The sequence below is a fragment of the Pipistrellus kuhlii genome, unplaced genomic scaffold (assembly GCF_014108245.1).
Source record: "Pipistrellus kuhlii isolate mPipKuh1 unplaced genomic scaffold, mPipKuh1.p scaffold_m20_p_17, whole genome shotgun sequence".
Lineage (NCBI taxonomy): Eukaryota > Metazoa > Chordata > Mammalia > Chiroptera > Vespertilionidae > Pipistrellus > Pipistrellus kuhlii.
Window position 1 is genome coordinate 10,561,879 of NW_023425482.1, and position 6,717 is coordinate 10,568,595.

A 6,717-nucleotide genomic window follows, 5' to 3' on the forward strand; every position below is an offset into this window, starting at 1 on the left:
CTTGGTACAGTGAGAACAGCCCCGGCGTTGGTATCAGACTGCCCGGGTTCAAACGGAAGTGTGGCCGTGGGCAAGTCACTTTACCTCTCCGAACTGGAGTTCCCTCACCTATTAACTGCAACTGAAATACCAGCAAAGCCAAAACTGGTTTGGCTCAGTGGACAGAGCGTCGATCTGAGGACTGAAAGGTCCCAGGTTCTATTCCAGTCAAGGGCATGTACATTGATTGTGAGCACATGCCCGGTGGAGGATGTGCAGGAGGCAGCTGGTCGATGTTTCTCTCTCATCGATGTTGATGTTTCTAGCTCTCTATCCTTCTCCCTTCCTCTCTGTAAAAAAATCAATAAAATATATTTTTTTAAAAAGAAAGAAAGAATAAAGAACATACGCCAGCTCCTCAGGGAGACCGGACGGACTGAGGACGACCTGCTGAAAGTGCCTGGCTTTTAAGTGCTTGGGGCTCATGGAAGCGTAAGGGAGGATTTCTTTGCAGCGAGTAGACTCTCCCTTCTGCCCCTTGTCACAAGTCTAGGACCCTCCCAGCTGGTCTAAGGCACCCACTTGGGGTCTGCTTTTCGCTGGGACTCGTGGAACCCCTTCATGCAATAAGCCGAAGAGCCGTGCTGTCTGGTCTTGAAGTCCCGCATTGAAACAGAGCAATAATGTGATGTTCCAGCGTTTGGCCAGGGGTTCCGGGCCCTCAGAGAATGTCACCGCCCGAACAGCCTCCCCTGAAGCTGAAGCTGCCGGGAGAGGGGAAAGGCGGCAGTGGCCTGGGTACCACTAGAGGGAGCCATCGCAGTGAAAGATCGACAATCAGACCAGGTGTAAGGACTTCCGGCTGGCCACCAGGTCTTTTTGACCAGACAGACCCTCGCTCATGGTTGTCCAAACACCATCATGTGAGGTCAACCTTCTATCAGAGTTAAACTTCTGACAAGGGAACAAATTTCAAAGTGATGAGTCAATCAAGTAGTTCCTAGCTATAGAGCCTGCAACGTACTAGCAACAGCTGCCCAATGCCATGGGAAGTAACAAAATGATCTTCGGGATAGTTCTCCACCCTACCCCCACCCCTGCCTGCTTCAATTTCAATGTTATGTTATGCATTTAAACCCTTATTTAAATAAAAACTTGTTTCGGGGGGTGGGGGAGGAGATGAAAAAAAGAAAAAGAAAAGGGAAAGGAAAAGAAAAAACAAGCCGAAAACCAAAGCGGAGGCCATGGGGAAATGGGCCTGCCTTAGGGGCATCCCTCGTGGTCCATAGGGCACAGTGAGTATACGATCGGTGCTCTGTTCAAACATGTGTAGACAACATGGGAGACTTAGCGCCTCACATACTGAGAATCCCAGGCAGAAACTGGCTTCAGGCGAGGCTGGGTCCAGGCACTCAGCAAGACCATCACCAGGTGGGTCTCGCAAGCCTAGCCTGGCCTGGCCCGCATGCCCTTAGGGGAGGGCGGGGCTGGTGGCTGTGACTGACAGCCCCACAGCTGGCACCCAGAGGGAGAAGGCTGGATGGCACCAGAGAAGAGGAAAACAAGACAAAGAGTAACCTCAATGCCTGCCGCATGCTGCCTAAGCACTCGCACTGAATCGTAACCACCCTGCGAGGCAGGGATAATGCTCACCACTTCCTTTTGCAGGTGAAGGAATGGAGGCACAGCTTGCCTGAGGTCAGTGAGGGGCAGGGCCAGCAGTCAGCCCCAGACAGCCCAGCTCCAAGTCTAAGAGCCTCCCCACTTCCCCACATGCCTCCCCTCATCAAAGAGAAACAAGAGAAGGTTGTCCCAGGGGCGGCCCCAGCAGAAGGGGTCCCAGCTCTCCCCTGGATGGGGATTGTGGAGCAGCTGGGACCCAGGAGGCCCAGCCTCAGCACAAAGCCTGACTTAAGTGCCTCTAGAAAATGCCAAGGTCTCCCGGAGAACTTTCCAGAAATTGGGGACACTCCCAGGCGCTTCCTCAGGGGCAGAAGCCCTGGCCCGAAGACTCAGACGAACCAGCTGTGTGGCTCAGGGCCCCTCACTGCCCCTCTCTGGGCCCGTGTCTTCCTCTTGCCAATGAGCCAGGTGGGGGCCAAATCTCCATTACTCAGGGCCTGGGTTCTCTCTGGGGAGAAGCTGGGGGTGAACTGCTCCAGCGAGTGGTCACCCACAAACTGCTCTGTCTGCAACAGCCCCAGGTGCTAGGAAAACAAGGGGCCCCCTCCCCCAGCCTGGCTCCGAGCCCATCACGGAGAAGGCCCAACTGGGAACCCCGCTTCCTCCCGACAGCTGCCCCCGTCCAGTGCCCCAGCCAGCGAGCGCCCTGGGGCGGTGCCCACTCAGCTGCAATGTTCCCATCTGGCATCTTAGCCTCCTCCAACGGGCATCAAACACACCAGCTCCCAGCGATGTTGTCCCCAGGGAGCAGATAAAAATGCAGTCTCTAGGACTAATTAACTAAAAAGTGAAGCGTTACTAACCTTGGAATGCACCTTTTAACTGAAATCTGTGTTTTATCTGGCAACCTTACACCAGGGGACATCTGTCCATGTCTGGAGCCTTTTTTTATTTTTATTTTTTGAGACATTTTTTGATTGTCACAACTGAGGGGTTCGATGGGCATCTCATAGGTCACAGGGACAAACACCCTACAATGCACAGGCTCTAGCACGAAGCCCCAAATGTCAACAGCACCTGAGAGGGGAAGACCCAGACTCAGGTCCTTCCCAAAACAGACACACATACTCGTCTGCAGTCTCAGGGACTTGTCGGAGAGAGCAGTGGCTATCCTTACGTGAAAGCCAGGGAACAGGCATGGGTTAAGTGGCTTGTTCAAGGTCACACAACTGGTACGAAGTGGTCTCCCGCCTGTCTGTGCCTTCTCCTCGCTAATAAACTCATGTTCTTCTAGGCATGTAAGCCATACAAGGTCACCCAGGCGGTACAATGGGGAAGGGGAGAAGGTGGAGTATTGCAGGGTCCACAGATCCCCAGGAACAGCTGTTCTGGGGTCCTGGCGGGCAGACAAGCCAATTCTGGAGAGATCCCAGGAATTGCTAGCTGTGCTGTTGCCAGTTTTGCCACAAGGGGGCAGCAGAGTCTTTGAAATAAGTCAACACGCTCAGGCCTCCAGATTGCCCGCCTCCCTCCTTTTCCCCAGGAATTCTAATTCAGTGGGTCCACAGTAGGCACCAGGCATTGTTTCTGTTTATGTATTTTTATTGATAGAGAGAGGAAGGGAGAGGGAGAGATGGGAACATCAATGATGAGAGAGAATTATTAATGAGCTACCTCCTGCCGCCTCCTACTGGGAATCAAGCGAGCAACCCAGGCATGTGTCCTGACTGGGAATCGAACCCTTATCTCCTGGTTCATAGGTCGACACTCAGTCACTGAGCCAGGCCGGCTGGGCGTGTTTTTTATTTTTTGTTTTAAACAAATCCCACGTGATTCTAATGTGCAGCCAGGACTGAGAGCCACTGGTCTAAAGCTGCTATTTTCATCCCTGACTGCACATCAGAGCTTTGAAAATACTAATGTGAAACACCCAAATGCCCATCGACGAACAGGTGGATAAACAAAGTGTGGTGTATGCAGACAGTATTACTAGCCATAGAAGAGTGAACTTTTGGCACATGCTACAACATGGATGAACCTTATGATTCCACTTCTGTGAGGTACCCAGAAAGCTGATTAGAGAATGTCAGGGGCTAGGGGAGAGAGGGATGAGGAGAAGTTAGTATTTGGTGGGTCTTCAGCTTCCGTTTTCTTTTTTTCTTTTTAATATATTTTATTGATTTTTTTACAGAGAGGAAGGGAGAGAGATAGAGAGCTAGAAACGTCGATGAGAGAAAAACATCGACCAGTTGCCTCTTGCACACCCCCTACCAGGGATGTGCCCGCAACCAAAGTACATGCCCTTGACCGGAATCAAACCTGGGACCTTTCAGTCCGCAGACCGACGTCGAGCTTCCGTTTTCAATGATGCCAGAGATTTAGAGGTGAAGGCTGTATCACAGTGTGAATGTACTTAATGCCACTGAGTTGTACACTCAAACATGGTTAATGGTATCATCAACAAATCAACAAACGACAAGTGCTGGCAAGGATGTGGAGAAAAAGGAACCCTCGTGCACTGCTGGTGGGAATGCAAACTAGTGCAGCCACTGTGGAGAACAGTATGGAGTTTCCTCAAAAAACTGAAAATGGAACTGCCTTATGACCAGTGATCCTCCTTCTAAAAATATATCCCAAGAAAATAGAAACACCAATCAGAAAGGATATATGCACCCCTATGTCCATAGCAGCACAATTTACAATAGCTAAGATTTGGAAACAGCCTAAGTGCCCATCAGCAGATGAGTGAATTAAAAAACTGGTACATCCACACAATGGAATACTACACTGCTGTAAAAAGGAAGGCGTTCTTACCATTTGCAACAACGTGGATGGACCTGGAGAGCATTATGCTAAGCGAAATAAGTCAGTTGGAGAAAGATAAATATCACATGATCTCACTCATTTGTGGAATATAATGAACAACATAAACTGATGAACAAAAACAGATCCAAAGAAGCATCAATCAGATCGTCAAACCTCAGAGGGAAGGCAGGGGAGGATGGGGGTAAGGTGGAGAGATCAAGCAAAGGACTTGCATGCATGCATATAAGCCAAATCAATAGACACAGACACCAGGGGGTGAGGGCATGAGCAGGGTGGGGAGTGGGCGGGGGGGGGGGGGGCAATGAGGGGATAAGGACACTTAATAAAGAAAAATAAATAAGTAAAAATTTTAAAAAATGGTTAATGGTAAATTTTACATTATGTGTATTTTATCCACATTTAAAAAAAAAAAGGTAGTAAAAACAAATGCTACCATTTATGGTGAAAGTTTAAGATCTTCCACAAAACAAAACACAGATGTCCAAAGGTCTCCCAGACTCATCAGACGAGGCTGCCTGGGGGGAGCCCTGGGCACTGGCTCCTGTAAACATGTCCGCGGTGCATTTGACACGCGGTCATGACCAGGCCCTGCTCCGCGATGGCCCTCACTCCAGCATCCAGGGAGAGCCGTGCGTGCCCATCCACGTCTCTGCTGGGATGATTTTAATTCCGCTCCCACATTCTCTGATGCTCTTCCTCCACGAGGTGGAGCCTAACTCCCCTCCGCTGAGCTCGAGAGCTGGACGTGGTGCAGGCCTGTGTGCTGTGGGTGTTCGTCCCTGCCACACGCTAGATGCCCGGGGACCCCCTAAGTGTGCTTCCAACAAACAGGAAAAAGCCCTGAAGTGTCCACTGAGGCCTCCCACCCACAGGGGCCCGGCCCCACCTGACATCTGATGGCAACAGACCGAGACCTGGAGCCGGAACTACCCAGCGAACTCACGCCCAACTCCTGCTCCACATAATCAGTGTTCGCTGTTTTAAGCCACTAAACTTGGGGTTTACGCAGCGATAGAAAGTTAATGCATCCATTTCTGAGTCACTGAGCCATACCATCATCCCTGTACACACCCACCCACCCACCAGTCATCCACCCATCCACTCACCCACCTACCCGTTCACTTACCCACCCATCTACCCACCAACCTACCCAGCCAGCCAGCCAGCCAGCCAGCCAGCCACCCGCCCCAGAACACAGGCCTAGCACAGAGCAGACCCAAGTAAATATTTGTCAAATGAATAAACAGACGTTTTCTGTTAGTAGCGGAGACGGGCCAGGGGACTTACCGAGAAACATGGCCCCAGAGCAGTGCGGGCTGGGCCTGGGGCCTGGTCCTGCAGGACAAGCCTGGGCAGCTCAGGAGCATACGCTGGGCTGCAGACTGGTGGTCCCTGGGCAGCAGCTTCCCCACCTGAGCCCCTCCAGCTTCATTTCCTGCCGAGAGCCACGCCCTTCCTCTCCACCAGTGTTCTCCCCCCACCCCCACCCCCCCGCCCGCCTGATAGAACACACCTGGTTTGCCCAGCCGGCCTGGCCCAGTGGTTGATCACAGATTCCGGGTCAGGGCACCTGCCCAGGTTGTGGGCTCCATTCCCAGTCGGGAGCGTGCATGAGGCAGCCCATCAATGATTCTTTCATGACGGATGTTTCTATCTCTCTCCCTCCTTCTCCCTTCCTCTCTGAAATCAATAAAAATAGATTTTAAAAAAGAAAACGGCCGAGACCGGTTTGGCTCAATGGATAGAGCGTCGGCTTGGGGACTGAAGGGTCCCGGGTTCGATTCCGGTCAAGGGCATGTACCTTGGTTGCGGGCATATCCCCAGTAGGGGGTGTGCAAGAGGCAGCTGATCGATGACTCTCTCACCGATGTTTCTAACTCTCTATCTCTCTCCCTTCTTCTCTGTACAAAATCAATAAAATATATTTTTTAAAAAAATAAATAAATTAAATAAATAAATAAAAAACAAAGAAAACGCCTGGTTCTGTCTCTTCATCCTCCCTCCATCCTCCCAACCCAGGGTCTGCTGTGGCCGCTGGGGCCGGGGGTCTCACATGCGCAGGCCACTGGCTGTGATTCGGGGGGGGGGGGGGGGGGGAGCCAGGCTGTCAGTCTGGAGAAAGGCAGACTGGGGGACAGTAGAGGCCTCACTGTCTCTTCCCTGAGAACATTAGAGGCCTGGGACCCCCTCCCCCCCGCCCCTGACACACTCATATCCAGCCTAGTCCCTCCTCATCCCTCAAGGCACCTAAGTGCTAGGGCCACCGTTTTCTCATCCATACCATGGGAA